This window comes from Zosterops lateralis (genome assembly GCF_965231275.1).
Source record: "Zosterops lateralis genome assembly, chromosome: 4".
Classification (NCBI taxonomy): Eukaryota; Metazoa; Chordata; class Aves; order Passeriformes; family Zosteropidae; genus Zosterops; species Zosterops lateralis.
The window spans coordinates 29,922,402-29,943,047 of record NC_139765.1 but is presented as its reverse complement, the minus strand read 5'-3'; the positions used below and the strand labels follow the sequence as shown (position 1 = coordinate 29,943,047).

General features: G+C 40.1%; 1 long non-coding RNA gene across 2 annotated transcripts in view; it reads right to left on the bottom strand.

Annotated features, from left to right (window-relative positions):
- The window catches only part of LOC310908058, a 58,926-nt gene extending 39,139 nt beyond the window's left edge, over positions 1–19,787 (bottom strand). For both annotated transcript variants that reach the window (XR_014589771.1, XR_014589772.1), the window contains exons 1-2: positions 19,712–19,787; positions 19,284–19,354 (exon numbers count right to left, since the gene is read on the bottom strand). This is a non-coding gene — a long non-coding RNA (uncharacterized lncRNA). The remainder of the gene's footprint in view (positions 1–19,283; positions 19,355–19,711) is intronic.
- Positions 19,788–20,646: the final 859 nt, after the last annotated feature.

Below are 20,646 nucleotides of genomic sequence, written 5' to 3'. Positions count from 1 at the left end.
AACTAATTGACCTGCTGTGAAGTCCTAGATTTCCTAATTTTTTTTTCCATTTGCAAGCTATTTTGAAGCATGAAGCAAAAGGGAACCCAGAAGTTAGTTGAGTGAAGTAGCATATATAATCCCAGCAGAGCCACTCTACCAACTGAGAGCTTTAACTGTGGTTACATGGAAAATCTACTCAATGCTAAAATTCTACTTGCCTTCCTTCCCAGCTCATAACTGAACAAAACAGTCTGAGCAATGTAATCAGGATGAAGGAAGAAAAAAATGGAAGGATCACTGGCAAATGAGCAATAATGCAGTTTCCAAACAGAACACCAAGGGCAAACTTTCAAGATCATACAATCATAAAATAACCTGAGCTGGAAGGGACTTACAAGGATCACTGAAGTCCAGCTCCCAGCCTTGTACAGGATATCCCCAAGAGTCACACCAGGTGCCTGAGAATGTTGTCCAAACACTTTGTGGACTCAGGTTGGTGCTGTGACCACTTACCTGAGGAGCCTTTTCCAGTGTCCTCTTCCAGCCACCCTCCGCGTGAAGAACCTTTTTCTAATATCCAAACTAAACCTCCCCTGATTCAGCTTTATGCTGTTTCCTCAAGTCCTGTCACTGGTCATGAAAGTGAAGAGATCAGTGTCTGCCCCTCCACTTCCTCTTGTGAGGAAGTTGCAGATTGTGATGAGGTCTCCCCCCAGTCTCCTCCAGGCTGAACAGACCAAGTGACCTCAACTGCTCCTCACACAATTTCCCCTTAAGGCCCTTCACCATCATTGTAGCTCTCCTCTGAACACTTTCCAATAGTTTAACATCTTTTTTATACTGTGGCACCCAAAAAGCACTTGAGGTGAGGCTGCCCAAGTGCAGAGTAGAGGGGACAATCCCCTCCCTTACCTGACGCCCCTAGGACACCCCAGGTTGTCTGGTGCCTCCTGGCTGCCAGGGCACTGCTGGCTCATGTTCAACTTGCCATACTAAGGATCCCCAGCTCCCTTTCCCTGGCACTGCTCTCCAGCCTCTCATTCCCCAGTCTGCCCATACATCCATGGATGCCCCATCCCAGGTGCAGAATCTGGCAAACACTTTATGTTTCAAACTGTCCTTTGAAACAGGAATAAACACAACTGTTTCCATTTTTTTGCCCTGAGAGATTAAACCCTAATCTGTGCTGCTCATAGTCTTTGTGTGACATACATCTTGTATATCAAAGCTAAGTTTTTTCCAAGGCAGGGGAAGGCCACCTACCTCCCGCTGTCCTTCTCTGTGTTCCTTTGATGGCTGCCTAAGTGGACTGGTCACTGAAGATGTCATGTTCAACATGGGGACCTTTACCTTTGCCCCATGCACCCAGGGGAGACCAGAGAATTCCATTTCATCACTGGATTTTTTTACCATTCTATTTCCAGCCACTATCTGCTCAGCCTCTTTATCTCCTACACTGATCTTCAGAATCCCCAATCGTCTGGTAAAACAGCAGCAGCTTGATGCTTGGTGCTCCTCCTTCATTACTAAAAAGCAGGTTTTGCTCTCTTCTGTTCAGACTGACACAAGGCATCTGATGTGCTCCTGCAGTCAAGCAATTTCTATGAATATTTTTGGAATTCCGAGGGCCCTCTGCTGCTTAAAATGTAGAGATGAATTAAAATTAGGAGACTGTAGGCAGGTTGGGATACTAGACACCAAGGTTCTATGTGTCCCCTTTCAGGCCAATGATGCAAAGAGTGAGCCAGCACAGGTAAGCAGTGTATTGAAACCAGTGCCCAGAGGCACTCATTGTGGGCAGATGCTAAAAGACTCGTTACTGTTCTGTGTGAGTACCTGCCTTCAGTGATGACATCTGGCACTAACAGCTGATAAAAAGCCACCAAAGCAGCTCATGACAGCGCTTTCATGCGTGGCTCTGATAGCTGCTTTAGATTCAACACTACATCCCATGTGGAAGTGGAAAACCCAGGTTAAATACAGAATTAGCAGGTAATGAAGATAGGATCTGATGGTAGAATCTCTCCTGGAAGCTGAGTCTTCCCTCATCAGCAAAGCCAAGCAGTAATATTCCTGTCATAGTGGAGACTAATTGAAAAGTGATGTGATCAGTTGTTAATTTCATAGCCTCTCTAGTTGCTATAAAAGTGTATCTTTGTCATAAGCCATTCATAAAACGTTTCTCATTGTGCCAGCAGAGACAACTTCTTATGCCATTGTACCTCCTTATGAAATTAAAATCAGCGGCACAAGAAGTCTGAGTAACTGAGCATGAAAAAAACACCAATACCAGGGATAACGCCATGCCACCACAAACAAACCCACCATGAATAGCTCCCACCAGAGGAAAAATCTAATTTATAACTCTGCTTCAGTCTCAGTTATAAAGACTGACAAATGAAGGAAGACTTCCTTCATTTTTGCTGGAATCCTCCTCTTGATGAAGATTTTGAATTCAATTACTGATCACTTGACAGGTTTTACTTTAGATCCACTCAGGATTCATTTACTACTTAAAGGCTATTTGATACTGGCAGAAACAAAGAGAATTTTGGTGAATAATTTAAAACTAAGAATCTCTTCTCTAAAGTTAGTGTGCACTGTGTTCTATTCCTCCTCATGGTGGACATCTATTTGATGAACAAAAATGCCAGTATAGTAGGAATTTATTTCAACATAAAATGCCTACTATAACATTATTAATATAAGCCTATTTTTGAAAGGTTAGGCAAGCAAAGGCTAAACAAGTAAAGCCTTCTGAAAATAATGATGACTTCAGAGTGTGACACCAGTTCTGTGTAGCTCAAAGCAGTATATGGTTACATCAGACATCTATTTTGCATGGATAGGTCTCATGATAGGCAAGAGTGTGTTACATGATGGATCCACATTGAATGGTGTCAGAGGAATGGAAGCTGATCTGGGCTTCTTCACTGTTACAGGAAACTGCTCAGCTTACCAGAATTATGCAGTATGTGAAAGCCAATCCCCCACAGAGGATGTTCAAAGTAAAATCACTTTCTGTTTAACAAGTGTAAGTACATTGATTAAGGGCACTTGTATCCCATTGGACAGTAAACATTCCCCATTACTCCCAGCATTCACATTCTGTCATTTTAACCAGCTGCCTCAATAGGTAAGCAAGATAACTCCAAGAGAGAGACTAGAAATATGCTTAAAGACGGAGAGGTGTAAATCAAGGTGTGGGGACCAGGAAGTCTCAACCCTAATTCCTCTTCTACCACTGCAAGGCGAATGGTCATATGGCAAGTCATTACAGCCATCCTGACAAAAACAATAAAAAAACCTCCCCAAAAAAACCCAGTTGCATTATCTGCTATAGAGAAACACTTACTGAGAACAGTAATTAGGACACTATTCTTTTATCTGATTCCAGTCTATTTCTTCCATTATATATGGAAGTATGTACATTAAGGTGTGTCCATTACTAGCAATGAGAATTTCACACATGTAAAGAGCCAAACATTATAGCATAAACCTCACTTCCCAAATCATAGCTTTTTTTCTGGGTTTGTTTTTTTTTCACCCTCTAAGAGAATCCAATCATTCTAGTGCAAGGATGAAACAGAACAGATCATACACTCCAGTGAATTAAACAAAGTAGAAAAAAAAAAATAAGACTCATATATGACTAAGTAGAGTCAAGAGAAACACAGCAGCTACAGAAGAAAATTAAAAATAGTAAAGACAAACCCAGTCACTGAAAATGTGATTTATGAAACAGAACATATGAATGAATGCTTGGCTTTCACACTGGAAAAAGGAAATCCTTTCATTTCAAGAGACAGAATTTTAAGCCAATTGTTTAAAAAACAAAACCAAACAGAGTGTTTATAACAATAATAACTGCCCTCCTCATGTGAACAACTGCATGTTTCCTTCAGTTTGCTGATTCCTTTCTCTAGTGCCAATGCCAGCCTAAACAACTCCCACCCTCTTCCCACCACCACCAGTCTGGTCCTGTTCCCTTCTTCATGAGAGCAGACATTTAGGAACTCCCAGGACAAACAGGCTTCAAACTGACTGAACTCTTCAATCCCCATCTAAACCCTGGTTTTTTTCATCTGGATCAGTTCACAGCTGCACAAGCAGCAGCTGAAAGGAACTACAGTAACTTGCCTGAAAGATGGGGCTGGTGTTCAGAGGTTGCTTAGGAACATCTTAAACAGACCTGCCATCACTTGCCTTAATTCATCAGTTAACAAAGGATTGTTTTAGGATCAGTTGGCTCTGTCTTTGAGAGAGGTAGTCCCTCATCTCATGGGTCCACTCTCACCCATCCCACATCTCCATTTCCTTTTGGCAGACACAGATGTATTTTGCAGCTTTACAATTAACAGGACTGAGGAACTTATGCAGATGAAAAATAGATTTTGCCTTTGTTTTGCTCAAGTCACTTCTCAAGGGATGCATCTTCCACCTATTTCACTCCATGTGTACACACTCCAGAGTGTGAGATGGTGCCTGAGAACAGGGACACAGGACTCACTCTGTCCAAGACTGGCTTAGCTCATGGATGTGTTAATGGAGTTACAGTGCAATGGGCCCTAAAGCTGTCCTCTTCAGCTTGCATAGGCAGTGCAACTTGTTTGTTGTAACTGTATACACAATAAGAAAATTATTGAAGTAGCAACAAATAAATAAATCGCCTCTCAGGTTCCCTCCAGTTACTTCCACTTTGGGTGATTTCTTAATGCAATTGCCCAGTCTAACAATAGATACCTGTGGAACCTTAGTCCCCAGAGTCACTTGTAATTAAGATGATTCCTGTCAGCAGAGACAATCAGAAAATCCAGCTCAAGACAGTTTTTAAAACATCCATGAGTGGACACAGTTTGCACGAAACTAGAGAAAATGATCCACTACTCTTGCCTTTTACTTAATGCTCTAATCTTTCTCTACAAGAACTGCTAAATGCAAAAGCAAGAAAAAAGTTTCCTAATATGCTGACAGAGAAGACAATTTGAGACATCTTCGATCAATATGGCATGTTATAGTACATGAGAACTAGAAAGGGGAAAGAGAATGTGTTACTGGAAAAAAAACATAATTCTTCAAGGCTGACAGAGAAGTCAATCCAAAAGCAAAGAGAAGAAAGACAGTAAAGACATTCACTCATCCAGGCTAGGTAATGGGAACTTGAAAAATATGAGGGAGGCAAGTTCCTATGATCTTATGAAAGAAACAATTCACAGGTGTTGGGTAAATGGGACAAACAGCACAGCCAGTGCAAGGCAGAAACTGGTCAAAACGTGTGGTACTGGCAAAGATCCTGCTGTCTGACCTAAGCCTGGTCCTGAACCTGAAGTTTCACACTCAGCCACCGTGACGAGCTGTGCACTGTGCCCTCCAAAGGTGGCTTTGGCTCCTCCTTCCATGCCTGCTCCTGCCTTCTTGTCACCTGTAGCACTCATCCAGCCAGGGGCTAACTCAGAACAACTGGATCACCCACTTGAAAACTCATCAATCCATTGCAGGCAGGACCATTAATTTGAGCTGCTGTGTGGTATTAAGCTTGCTGGGAAGCCAGACCTGAATCTACTGCAGATGTGTGAACACCAAAAATAGCCTACAATATATATACAGAATTGCAACTTTTCCACTGCATGACAATTATTTGGGATTTTAAGAAAGGCTGACTGCTTCATTCTGTAAATATATCTAATAAGAGAAGGCTTCCCCTGTCCTAAACCCTGCAGATCTGAAATGCTGGCATAATGCTGAACATCTACCAAAGGACTAATCAGTCAGATGCCCTACTGGGTTAAATACACGGGCAACATGATGGTGATTGGTGATTGCAGATTTCAGAGTGCAGATACTTTGGAAATGAATGCTGAGTTGAAAAACAAAAAATGCTCAAGTTCTCTCAGAACATTTAGAATATTCTTTTAAATATATATGGTTTAAAATAGTAAAAAAAAAAAAAAAAAAAAAAAAAGCCAAAAATCAAACAAAAAAAAAAATCCAGCCTTGCTAACTTTGAACATACTATTGTAGCTATGTGGCTTCTAACTCTGGGACTCCTCAGGGCTCATAAGGAGAAATAGCAGTAAACAGAGATCCAGAGTGTAAGTTCTACAGTGTTCTGTAATTTACCTACTGTCTCAGAATTTTTAACCACAATAAAAACTGCTAGATCACTGAATGAGGGCCAGCAGGCTAAAGTAGAGATATATGACTCTTCCCTCCTGGAACCTGAGGAAAAGAAAGTATCAGAGGGTAGCTCCCAACAGGAAGATTCTCCTCACCCTGCACTTGCAAGGGTTATCAGTCCCCCTCTGCTGCCTCGTTCTTTATTTTAGGAATAAAGAAGATTACTACTGATCAGCTGTGCAAAATTTCAGCAGTTCTGCAATCTCTCCAACAGAAAGCCATCAAATGAGTTCTAGTACAAGCTGGACAATCAGGGAACTTGCACCTGAACATACACCTTATGGGTACAGCTGCAGTACTTTCCTACATCAATGCGCTCTCCAATTGTTCCACTAGCTCAGGGACAGACACGCTTCAAATAACTTCATAGTACCACTAGAAATAATGTAAGTCTATGGTGACCCAGCTAGACTGCATTCAAAAGCCAGGAAGAATGACACAAGCAAAGGCTCATGCCTCTCCTTCTTTGAAGTGACTTTTCACATGCTGGATGACTATTACATTTCTCCTCAGTCTTTTCTTCTCCAAGCTAAGTAAACCTTCTCTCATCATCTTTCATCACAGGTTATGCTTTGAAGACTTTTGATAGTTTTATTCTATTCAAGTTAACTGTAGTTCTAAAACTTAGTCTTACTCCAAGGAAATGTTGCAAATGATCTATCACTGTGCTGCACCAATACAGCAACAACCTTAAGCGACCTCTAATTTTACTGTCAAACAAGCTTTGCAGAAATCAAAACTATTCTGTGAAACAGATCTTGCTGGGTTTTGTAAGAGCAAACCCATGATCCTGCACTGCTGCAGTATCAAATCAAGGTCTTCTGGCAAAGAATTTTCAGTGGAAGGGAAAGAGACACAAGGATCTAATGCTCTCAATGTACAACAAATGTTCAAAATGTCTTTTAACTCATGAAAAGTAAAGTCACAAAGAGTTAACTGTGAGTCTATCAGCATGACCCTATAGAGGTGTTTATAATAAATAAATAAATAAATAAATGGAAATGAGTCATAGTATTTGTGCTGAGGTAGGAACTCAAACAGCTTGTTATCATGAAGAGATTTTGTTTACAACAGACAGTTTTTCACAATGTCATTTACTGCTGCAACTAAGCTAGAAGAGAGATCAACATACATAGAAGAGAGATCAACATACATAGAAGAGAGATCAACATACAAGGAGAGAAATAACAGATATGTCTCTTTTAAACTGGGGAAAATATGTTGACACTGACAATACATGGCTTAATCTGTATTGCAGGTTATATTTAGTAGGTTTTAATTAGTATATTAATTAGTAGGTTTTGTATTGAAGTTAGTTAGTCCTTACATAGTTACATGATATCAGACATACTGAATATATACTACTTCTACAAACTGAAATTAAAAAACAACCCGCAAAGCAGGAAAAATAAAATTCTGGCAGTTTTTATGAACTATATTCAAAGATCTTCCAAGATGCCTCTGAAGCAGGGAATTTATGGTTACTGAGTCTTTACTTGTTACATCCTGTAATCCAGGCACTAATTAAAGCTCTAACTTCCTTTCAGTTTCTTAGGAAACAACCAGTATCCTCTTCTTAGAAACCTCGAAATTCAAAGTATGTAGTTGCAGGAGAAATCTGGATTTTAAGGCACCACCAGCCTTGAAGGCATGTTAAGTTGTACAGAAGAATTTTATTTCCCCAATTATTTGACTGGTTCCCTTTTTTTTTTTTTTTTTTTTTTCATAAAACAAAAATATGTCTTTCTTTGAAGAAATCCTTATATTCTGTTCATTCTAGCAAACCCTACTTCTGACAACACTTCTATTTTCAATAGATAGCCTGCTGAACTGATAAACAAGCACACAGGAAATCTTTCTTTCTTAAGATGGTTAGAAGGTAAAATTGCTTGTGGCTGCAGGAGATACCTTGGAGGATGACAGAGTTATTGCTTTAATAAGACTTTTTGACTCTGTCTCACACAATATGTTCACAATCAAGCATGTGACTATTGTCAAGGGACAGATATTGTATGCTGACCAAGTCGGAAAATTATTCAAAGAGTAATTTTCTCTAGGTTCCTCTAAGTAATTTCATACATTAAGAGTACTTACATAGAGTTCCTGTTAGACAAGTGCATGCATCTTACTCTGTTTCCATTACTCTCTTGGCTGCTAATGTAGCAAGAACACCTTGCAAATGAAAACAAGCTGAGCAGTGTTGCAAGCACCACAGTGGCAATAAACAGACTTCAAAATGGCCTTGAAAAAACATAAGATGCAATTCAGAAATGGTAAGTTCAAAGTACTACACTCAAGAAGAACTAATTGCACAAATACATAGTGGACAAAAATTCTGAAAAACAAAAGCTGGGAGTATAGGGAACCATAAATTGAACATTAAAAAATCCAGTGCCATGATATAAAGAAAGTCAGAACTGCCTCAAATTCATTCTCAACAGCGTGAATAACCTTAGGCAGCCACTATTTTTCTTAAAACTGCATGTTTACTCAGGCTTGTGAATAGACTCATAGTAGTTCTGGTATTAAAAGGGAACAAAAAACTGAAGTCCACTCATTCCTTAAAAAAATAAATCACAAAAATAAGGTGTCATTTCATGGTTAATACGAACAAAATTACATCTGACAGCTTGTGCATGAAACACTTTTCTCCCTTTCCAGTTTGTCTGAGAAGCCAGTGCATTACATTGAGAAATTCAGAGCATGGGATCCTCACAGTGAAAATGCCAAACCCTTCCAAGAATATGAGACCCACATTTGTGCAATGACAGTATGAACAGATGTAGTATACGCAACTGCAAAGGTATCTAGTGTTAAGTGCATGTCCTTGTGAAGTCACTAAAGAACAGCTGTTTAAAAATTACATATGAATGCCACAATTAATGGACTATAAATAGATATACAGCTGAGTCACCTGCATAGATATTTTTTCTTAGTCAGTCAAACATAGAAGTGTCTAAAAATGTTCAAGTAAAATAAATCCAGGAGGTTTTGTATGTCAAGTACAATATATAAAAAATAATGCTCCTCTGGTACCATATAATCATTAAAGTTGAAAAAGACGTCTGAGATTACAGAGTCCAACCATGACTCATATCTCATGCCTGGAAGAAACTGTACTTCAAGGATGATAGTTTTACTTGTCATATCTTAAGTCTACATTTTCAACAGAGATCAGGCTGACATGGGAAGAGAGATCTGTACATAAAATTTGTGCAGCTGAATATATACATTTCAGAAATGTTCATTTCCAAAAAAAAGGAAAAATGTTATTTAAATCAAGTCAAATACTCCTACCTTATCTGATGAGCAATAAATGAAATCAAATTTGAGACAATCTTATTCCATTTATTATAAGCGACTAAAATGCATCTTCTATTCTTTTCCCTTTCTGTAATTTCAAACTCTAATCACATCTTTAAACTCTTATCCACAGACCAGAATGATTAAATATAATTCTGATGTTGGATGATTCTCTTTATCTACCCACTTCTTCAGTTCCAATAATGATTATGGAACAGAGAGAAAGCAAACCTACAGCTTTAAATGTCCTTCAGTGTCAAAAGCCTATTAGGCCTTCAGTTCTGCCTAATGTGGGAAAAAAAAATAGCAGGACAAGAAAAACAAAGGAATAATGGAGAATATGGCCATTTAGCATGATATCACTTGCCATAAAATTCAGAAACTGCATCAAAGCAGATTCATCAGTATTATCCTGCAGCACCTCAGCTGCTTCATCATCACCTGTAGCTGAATTCTGCTAAAAGCAAATGCAGGAAGTTTGAATTTCTTGGATATCACTTCATCTTTCATTTAAGGGATTGTGAAAAAGTCCCCAAGGTTCTTCAGGGGAGCAAGCGAAATGTAATTCTTAAAAATAGAAACCAGGATTCTTTTCCCTTTAGCCAACATTGAGCAACAATGCTCTGGGTAAAGGACAGCAAGATATGTCTTTGCTCCATCAGATGCAGAATATATAATACAAGCAGTAACACGGGTTTCCTGTCTGGCAACAGCACTATTTCACATGGGGGGAACAACTTCTCCATTTGGATTCCTCTTTGTTCTGCCAACCAGAATGTTTGAGCAATCAAGCGATGAACTTCATTAGAGAGCTGATCTCTCTGTAAAGCAACCCAGCAACATAAATGGTTATTTTCAGGTAGATCCGTTCTGATTCTTGCTAAGTGTGCAAGTGCCCAAACAGATCTGACAGCACAATGGAAGAAGCCCTGAATGGACACAAATGGGAAGCCAGGAGCATTGGCTTAAGTTGTCAGAGACACTTAAGAAATACAAAGAATGACACTTAAAAAGATAAGAAAGCCTGACATAACCACACAAGTACAGGTTCTCCAACACTGATCCAAATCATACATCTGAGATCCAACACTGAAGCTGACCCAGGAGGCCTGTTCCTTCAGCAGCTCTTTGTCAAGTGTGTTGATCAAATCCTTTCTATGTTGAACTGAATATTGGTTCAACAAAAGCAACTGGAGTGAAAACAAGGCCTGAAAGGAAGACAAAAAGGTATGTAAGACCTCAAGGAAAACTCAGTGTAAGACTGATTCCTGTAAACCTTATATCAAAACAACTAAACTAGTTGTAATTCTTTTTCAACTGTGTGGTGCAATCTGTGCACTGGGACACATTTTAAACTAAAAGCTTCCACATATGATGTGGCTCAAATTCTTTTTTATTATTTTGCATCCACATAAGAGAAACTACGGAGCATAGCCAAGAAAAATAAGGCAGCTACAATGTACCGTTTCATCATGCCCAGGGAAAGAAAAACAAGCACTAGTACATACATCTCCAACACCCAGACATCAAAACAAGATTTTTTCTTTTTCAATTCTGTTTATTTGGACAGGCTCAGGAAGCTGCCCATTTCATAAAACAGAGAGGATAACAGGAAAGCAACTTCAGAGGACTTATCCCCAGTTACCCCAGAATACTGTATATGGTTTAGAGCAGATGACATGCACCACACCATTAACAACTCACCACCCTTCAGGACCAGCCCACGTGAGAACAATTGTTCTGATTAATGCCAGAAAGAGATCATATGAGCAAGGGGGAAAGAAAGCAAAAGTACATAAACTCCACACCCCACTCAGGTTTGTAAAGAAGCACAAAAGAAAGTCACATTCACAACCTTTTTCTGGAAGTCAATGAGACTTGGACATCTGAATTTTCCATTCTGTAAAATGATTCTTTTGTAGAATCTAAATTATAGCATGAGTTGACACCCAAGCTGACTTTCTGAAGGACATTATAGTGATCTCATTGCTCAGACACCACACACTACCATTGTATACCTGGAGAATTGAAAACTGATTAAGTGTTCATGGTGCAGCACTGAGAATTGTACATGGGAATTATGCAGTTATGGTAATGAGAAAACTGTGGATTTTCAGAAGAAATAAATCCACAAGGGGTTTCTGCTAAATACATTATATTACTAACCACCTGAATTCTGTCCTAATGTACTAGAAAATTTTATTTTACAAACCTCTTTTGTGAGAAATAACTAACTTTTATTTCTTACATCTAATTTCTGTGAACTAGAAGAGAGGTTCTTTAATACCTACCCAATAATATTCTCATTGCATTAAGGAAGCTTTTCTTAGATGCTATCTCTTACTAGAAATACAGGGTGTATGCATAGCACAAAATGCCTCATAAAGAAACCAACATACATTCCAAAAAACTGTTTATAACACCATATTGACAGTGATGTCTATTCAGTATTTTAGAGTGTTTAAATACGTGCCTAAACACTGTCCTGAAGCTTCAGCAAAATCAAGTACAGGACACTTACATACAGACTTACAAACTCCCAGATAATGTTATCTGAGATTGAGAGATATTATTGAGATTGACATTACAATTGCAGGACTTGATTGCAAACAGTATCACAGACACTATATGAAAGTTCCATTCCAAAAATGAAAATTTGGATTAAACTATTTGAAATTAAGGACAAATAGCCCACAAGAAATTTCATCACAATGATTATATTTGTCAACATTTCAGCTGACTGAAATACATTTTCTATCTAGGGTTAGAAACTGTACATGCATTTCCAGTATGTTTAATTTACGTGATACATTATTTTAAGTATTATTCTCTAAGTCTTATTTGTCCTAGATTCCAGTATAATTGTTTTGGATAGTGTCTCTTTTCTGCTAAGAACACAGATTCCTTGTAATACACTTAGCTGTAGAAGACCTTTTTATTCGAGATGCTTATTATATATTGAAATAAAAAGTTGCAGCCTGCAAATGACTAAAAAGCATCCTGCAAAATTGTGTGCACAAGGACATAATTTCCATGAGATTTGCAACCACAACAATCTTATATCAATGTTTGCAGGTTGTGAGTAGTCCAAGTAACTCAGTTTTGGTAAATATGACAGGATGAGGCAATGACAGAAAACACATACACCTTAGATTTAAACAGCCAAAACCACCTCACTGGATTTACCAGCACTGGAAAACAACTATGAACTAGAAGGCAAGCAGGAAACCTGAAATGAGAAATTCATGTTTAATTTTAGTTCTGGTACACAATTCACTACTTAACCTTTAGCATTGAGCCTCTCTGTGCCTCAGCTTTCCTACACAGAAAAATAAGGATTTGCACAATTTTTCATGGTGTATCAAATTTGATCTGCTCCCAAGCTTCTGCTAATAATAGCTCTATGTGAAATGGAAAGTAGCCAATTTTAAGAGCTGAGTGCAAGTAAAGAGCATGTGTCAGCTACATAAAAAAAAATTCAAAACATCTTAGGCAAGGAAAGCAGGACCTAGTACTTTGCTCAACAGTAAATTGCTTCCTGTCTTGTATGTGAAGCTGCAACATCACTTCTGATCTATCCTCAGATTTTAGAGGAAGACTTCATCCTTACTGGCTGAAAGCTTCAACAGGAAACAAGAAAACAGAGGCTACATCCACTGACATAAATTTGTTTTTTTCAACCCTCCCATGTTACCATGAACTTCCAGGGTTCTTCAAGGAAGTCATTAATATCCCCTATTTCCCTCACCCTGTCTGGCTATCTGTTTTGCAAGTCTTGCCCATCCTTGAAGAGACAACTTACACTGCAGGTTGGGAGAAAAGAAAGGAGAGTACTTAGGGAGGTGACACTAGGAGAGATGCACAGCATCACTGCTGGAGAAGCCAAAGGGGCTGGAGGAGCTCCCAGAGCCCCTGGCTGTAGGAGAGGGAATGCAGGACGTTGACAGCAGTGGGGGGAAAAGGTGGCCTGTGGCATGGGACACTGGCAAATAGGATGGGATGCATGGAAAATAAGAAACACACAGAAGTCCTAACTCGGAGATGCATATCCATGGACTTTTTCCCCTGCAACCCCAACATAGCAAATACAGCCCACAAGCAGATAATGCTCCAATTGGCAACCTGCACTGAGTCATGGAGCAGGAGAAACCTGGCAGTGCTGGGTGAAATGAAGATACCAGATGCAACAGCAAAAGGTTGTGAGGAGGGAGAGTTCTGAAGGAGTCCATGTCAGCAAGTGAGCTTGTTGGGCCCTATAAAGCCTGTCCTGCCCAACTTGCCCAGGGCCTGTATTCTGGTTTCTCACATATTAATGGTACTCTCCAGTGAGCAAAACTTCCCTAGTGCTGATTTGCCCTTGTCAGCCTCCTTCTCCACACCTTTAGCTTCTGCCAGCACTTAACAAAGATCTGATGTTCTGTATCCAACTGGCACCTCACTGCCAGGGACGCAGTGCTGCCAGGGTCAACCCCATGTCCACCTGAGAGGTGTCTCCAAGCACCCACCATCACTGGTAGGTTGCAAAATGCTGTGCTACATTCACTTTATGCATATTAGTGGTACAAGTGTACTGCAGTTTTGGCCAGGCAAACTTGTTTTGCTCAGACTTTAGGACGCTCCAGTATCACTCCCCTTTGTATGCTTTTGACATGGTTTGCAGCAGGTCTGCTCTTGATTTTCTTACTGACAGTCACAGCTGAAAGGTCTTATTTGGAGTGATAAAGCTGAGGGCTTTTTCTGTTAATTTTTAAACTTCCCTCTATTCCCCCTTGCACTCCCCTCATATCAATAAACATCTGCCTTCCTTCCTGAAGGCCACCCATGCTAGTGTATTCCAGCAAGATCCTGTTCCTGGTCACAGCACGCAGCCCAAGCTATGCACTTGCTTCACCTCTACCCAAAGAGATTTAAAGAATTAAACCTCCAGACAATCTGGAAAATCTAAGTTGAACATTTACTGCTATTAACCCCACAAAAGATTACACTGAGTTGATATGCGTAAGTAGGTACAGCATTTGGAAGCACAGACTTCACCAAATGCATATGCCACCCATGCAAGATGTTTCCTACAATTCAAAGTCAGCACACACCACTTAAACTCTTGTCCTTCCTCTCATTATCACTTTCCCCTCACACATATATTACTTGGCTTTGTGTTTCTCCCAAGAGAAATAAATGGGTTTGATTCTCACCAGTATCAGTGAGCCTCAGCTCACTGCATTCAGAGTGCCCAGACAGTGCAAGGACAAGCCTGCAGGAACCTTCTGGAACTGTTTTGAAAAGCAATCTAATAATAATAATAATGGAAGAAAAAAAAAAGGCTAGAAACAGGAATCAAGCCAAATCCAATAACTACTGCAGAAGACCCAGTTCAGTGAGCAATATGCTGAGGAAGACTGGGAAATCATTAAAAGATCATCGCCTTTTAAAATCTAGTGCAGATGAAGGAAGATCTTGGCTGTTAAGCACTCTTCTACATCATGCACACAAACCCTACTAATACAGAGAAGATATGAGATTACCAGAAGTTGAAAAGAAGTTACAACATTAATACCTCATTCCCTGCTGACAGTCAGCCAGGACAACAATGACTCAGAAAAAGATTTGGATATCAGGACTCACTTTGACAGCCACTGCCTTGCATGAGCACTCAAATTTTCTGTCTTTCATCTCCTTTTCCTCCATGGTGTGTGGATCCTTCCACCATCAGCTTAACTGACTTGCCGATCTGTTCTTCTTCCGATTATTTTGATGTGGTAATAACTGCTGTTTCAGTTCATCTCCCCTCCCTTAACCTCTCCCTGAGCCCACAGCCTCAGCAGCAGTGTCCTACACTGTTATTTGCATTCAAGAACTATGCAAAGACAGAGGATGAACAAGAATGGCAAAAAAGATTTGGGCCCTCAATAGCAATGGAAGTGCCTATTCTGAACGTGAGTTGGGGCATTGTGCATAAAGGCACAGTCCTTCCACTGCTGTCCTGGACAACTCCAGTAAAGGAAGTTGTGCACACTCCTGCGTACGTAACAGTCAGGCCAAAAGAGGTGAGGTGCAGACAGGAGAGTGGCCACACCTGCCTCACCTGCTTACCTGTTCCCTGACACCTTTTTCTCCATGACACTAAGCATAGATGCTGTTTCCACTGTTTCAGCAATTCCATCACAATTAACAGTGTCTCCTATGTCAGATTGCTGTGGTCCTCTTTCCCTTCAAGCTCCCAGAGTTACAGTTCTTGTTCCACTTCCTGGGGAACAGCTTTCCTAAGACTCATCTGTATGTCCCATCCTGCTGCTATGCTCCTGCTTCTCCAGTTTTCTGATTTTATTGACAGACAGTAATGCTTGAGCTACAATGCTTTGTAGTCATTGCAAGGTCATAGTATTTCAGAGCAGAGTGAGAGGTGGAAAGGAGTGTATAAGGGGGCCATTTCTACTATTTGTAAAGAAGGGAAGATAGGATGAATGAAGATAAAAGCCAGTGAGAGGAAAGGTGCAGGAACAGCCTAGTCTGCTCAGCAAGTACCAACCAGTCCCATGTGGTAACTGGAACAAATTATGTAGTGCATTGTTGTTGCTTTACTCTCCTGTCAACACAATCAAGCAAACTTAGCCACCTGGCGAGGTGAAGCTAGTGTGTTTTCAAACTATCTGCTTCTACAAATGCTTGACATTCTTGATAAAGTTGTATCCTCTTTCAGTTGCTGGAGAGATGTTGTTAACGTCTACAGTATTTGGGAAAGGCTTATGTGCATCAACTGTACATAGCAATGCAACACTGAACGTGCAAAGAACTTGAAAAATGTTTTGATTCCTCTTCCTAAAATGCTGAAAAAATGAAGTTTTTCCAACTCCTAACATAACAGTAGATCCATTTGTTTCTAATCTCATTGTTCTGGGTATTTCTTCCTGGCTCAAAGACACGAGGGGAAGTCAGTGATATTTTCCATTGGGTGGAAATTAAGTTGTCAGCACTACAGCCAGTTCCACTGCTTTTCTCTAAATGACTCCACAGCTTAAGGCTGTCACCTCAGCCTTCATTGTAGTCATTGGCTGTAGGGTATCCCACTTCTACAGAAAAAGTTGAAGAACTACCTGTGCTAGAGAAGAGGTTATTATCAATAAAGTTTGTTAGCTCTTTGCCATACTTGCATGCTACTTTAAATGAGCAGAAATACAAATAAATCACTTATTATCCCATCTTCTGTGGAAGTTCAGACAAATTATCAGGTTTCTCTGCCACTTAATGTCAATGTTACCACTGATAGCCATCATGCTGTAGAGTTAGGAAGATGTACCTGCTCTGTGTTCGCGTTTGTCAAAATAATCCTGTTTAACTCATATCCCCTTTTGCATCCATACAGTACTCTAAGGATTTGTGCTAATCTGGACAGTCCTCACAGAAAGAGAGGTCTAAAGGAACAGTCGTATGTGTAGTTAGGCATGTGGCTGTTTTCAGAAGAATCAATGAAAAACATCTTCTCCACATCAACATACAGGTCATACATACAGGGCAATTCCTGAAACAAGGCAAGCTGAGTATACCTAATGTTTTTCAGCAATCAGAAGAGGGGCATCCAAACTGTCTCATACAATTTTCAGTCATCTGGTCTTTTTTCTTGTCTTGCTCTGCTTTTCAATGAACTAATTTGTCTTATTGAAGAGGCAAAAAACTAATCTAAAGAATGTAATAGAAAAGCGTAATTTTCTCTGCTGCTTCAGTGAGCTGAATCAGCATACAGGCAGCTAAGTCACATAAGGGAAGAGGCAGAGTCATGTAGCCAGGAGTAGGAGACTGAAAGTCAGCATGCCAGCTCCCCACCCTAAGGCTTTCCATTCCAGTAACTAATAATGGACAGCCTAAAAAAACACTCAGCCTTTTGGCCTTTCCACCCAAGCAGAATTTGAAGTCCAGAGAGGTATGCTTTACAATAAAATTAAAAAAAAGAACTTTGTATGCAAAATTTCTTGATATTTTTATTTCATGTAAACCCATCCAATCATTCCTAGGGCTAATTACATTTAAGCAGGCAGTTGCATGATTTCAAGCACTTTATCCCTATTATAGTTACTGTTACAGGAGGCAGAGTCCCAGAGCTCAGCCACCTCTCAGCCTCTGAATGGACCCACAGTTTGAGACACCACCAGCCTGAAGCTTTGTCAGAACCTCCAATCAATCAGGCTCTGTGCTAGTTCCCAGCCAATGCCTGACTCTGGGTGTTACTCAGTTTCCCAGGTGAATCTGTCAGCTGATGGGGTTTCATGCTGAAGTGTACTAAATAAGTATGTCTTTCCCAGTTTCTAATAAATTATTTTCCAACATGATTTAGATCAAATCAGGAGAGTCCAGCACCTACACATCAGTATAAAGTGTATGGTTTTCAGGTTTTGATACACTTGTAGCCTTTTTGCATAAGAACAAAGTCACATTTGGGATTTAATCAATAAAAAGCAGGCTTCTTATGTATCCCAGCAGAATACAGGGTAAAAGAAGGAGACAGGGGGACTAGGAAATAATAGATATAGTTTGGTTTTCCTGCTCATGGTTGGTCCACCTTTCAGGAAAATCTGAACATATCCCTTTGCTGGCCTGCCTGCCTTCCTTCCTCAGAAGACACAAGGCAAAAACAGACAGGCATTTTCAGTTTCTTGTTTACAAAACAGATTGAATGTGTTACTCCTTCAAAACATCTGTTTGCACTCCTAACATGAGTAAAAATGTTGAGACTATGTGCTTGATAACAAGTCATGACCTTTGTTTTGGAATTTGGAGTTTAGTTAAACCCAGCTTGTTAAGTTTTCAAAACACAGTCACTTCTGAAACTTCAATTAAATAAAGTCCACTTATTCTAAAGTTAAATTATTTCTATATTTCTGGTTTAGAGATATCCATGGAGATTATTAAAGAAGTCTCATTACCTTGCTTTATTTCTTTTTACTTTTTAATTACACTAATGGATGAAATTCTAGCTAGTGAGTCAGAGTGTTTTTAGTGCAGGGGTGGTGAGCTCATGAGCTGAATACAGCATGCCAAGCAGTTCATCCAGGCCACAGCTCAGTCTTAACACCATCTCACACAGTGTCCCTGAAGCACAGAGAGGTAGTAAGCCACAAATCAGGTGATCACTTGGGCAATCTGAACAAACCATTTCTTCTAAAGGTGTCACAGGCTTTCCACTGTGTGCCTTCAGCTCGTCTGTAGCCTAAAGGAAAACCACAGCACAAGAAAAGTGCACGGCGGGACTGTGGAGGCACATCCTCCAGGACAGCTGTGCCACCTCCAGCCATGGGACACACTGTGCAGTGGCCACAGGACAGAGCAAACTGCGTGGCCTCACAACAGGACACACACACACAGCCCTCAGCCTGACTCATTCCACATGTACCTGCTCATGTGGCAGTTAGGTGACAGGGCAGGTGGATTTTGACAATGTGACATATATACATGGCCACTTTCCAACAGGGGCAGGGACACACCTTTCTTTATGACACAGTTATCAGAAGCCATGTGATTGCCCAGGCTGAAAGCATGGGCACAGCTCCCTCAGAGCAGCTCTGGTTATGGCAAATACACTGCTGCTCCTACAAACACACCACGTACCATCCATGAGGATCAGTACAAGGTTTCCTTTTATTTTTGACCATTTGACTGATAGTGAACATTCTTCACACAGGCAGAATGCTCATGGGACATCCTAAGTCTCTGATCATTACTACAAGCTGTTTATAAAATTAGAATAGAATAAAATTGCCACTGAAGAAAAAAATAATAGCTAAAGAAATAAGTATCATTGTCCTCCACTGAGTACTTGTTTATTTGCTTACCTGTGTTTCTGAAGTGTAATCATTGTTCATGGTCTTTCTTAAGCCATGGAACAGAGGGATCACAGCAGTGGCTGGAAGAGCAATGAAGAAGCAACCAGACTTGTTAAGGATACAGGTGTTTGTCTTTTACAAATGTAAAGCAATGTCTGGCATAAAAATACATCAATAGGGTGAATTCCCACCCAAAAGTTCAATGTTTGGGAAACAATTATAGCGTAAGCACCTTCTTGGCAAAAGATCAAATTTCTCCCAGTGCAGAGACTTCACTGACAGACTACAGAGATAATTCTACATTTTGTATTGCTTTATTGAAGCACTTCTGGGTATCAGTCTTCACATTGCCATGATGAAAACTATGCCTTGGGAATATGCTTTAATCTATATGCTTCACGCATGCTGTATCCAAACGCTGTTCTGAAATGCAGTACCTGCAAGCAGGTGAGATAAAAGTGAATGCCAGTGTCCTTCCTTTAGGATCAAATATTGTTTTGATATCTGGATTAGGTTTCTCCACACAAAAGCAATGCGCTGCTGTTAACATTAAACACTTATCCTCTTGTTGCAAACCAGTAATTTTCAACATGAGGGTTACAAATGCCAAGAGGTTTGTCAACCATTGCCGGAGAGTCTGAGGAAGGTAGCTCAGAAACACTAACCAGAAAAACCACTCAGGAAAAAAAGACAGAGTGTCCGTAAATCCATTCTCCCCTTGTTCTCCCTGTTGAGCTTTCTATACTCCACACTGACTCCTACTCCTCTCCTGGGATCTCTCAGTCCTGTGGTTCAGTTCTCCATTTCTCATCTGTCCCTTTAAAATAATTCCCTTTTATATTTGAATCCCTTCCCCCTCCTTTAAAAATACCAACCTTTTACCAATTAACTACTGAAAAAAAATTTCCATACCCATCTACCGAGCAGAGAGTGTTGGACATTCTAATATAACAATTCAGCACCTCTTTGCTTTGAATGTGTTGCATATTTAAAATGAAAGCCTGACATTCATCTACATAACTGTAATTTCTTACTGACTTTCCCTCAGGTGCTCCCCTCCTAAAGTACAATTATAGGTACTGAAATGACTCCATGCATGCAGTGACTCAGGCATGCATACCTGATTACTCCACTTGCCTGCTTCCAGAGTGTTCAGGGGTTATTTCATAGCTTGATTGACATTCATAAAATCTAGTATTCAGTGGAATGGCAGACATGAATCAGCTGTAGGGGAGAAAATTTATTTCTAGTCTTATGTCTACACTAACAGGCCAACTGCCACAACTCTGACCACAGGACCCACAGCTCCTGACAGCGGCCAGGCTGTACCCAACCTCCACAAGAACAGGCTGGGAGAGATGGAAAATCCTCC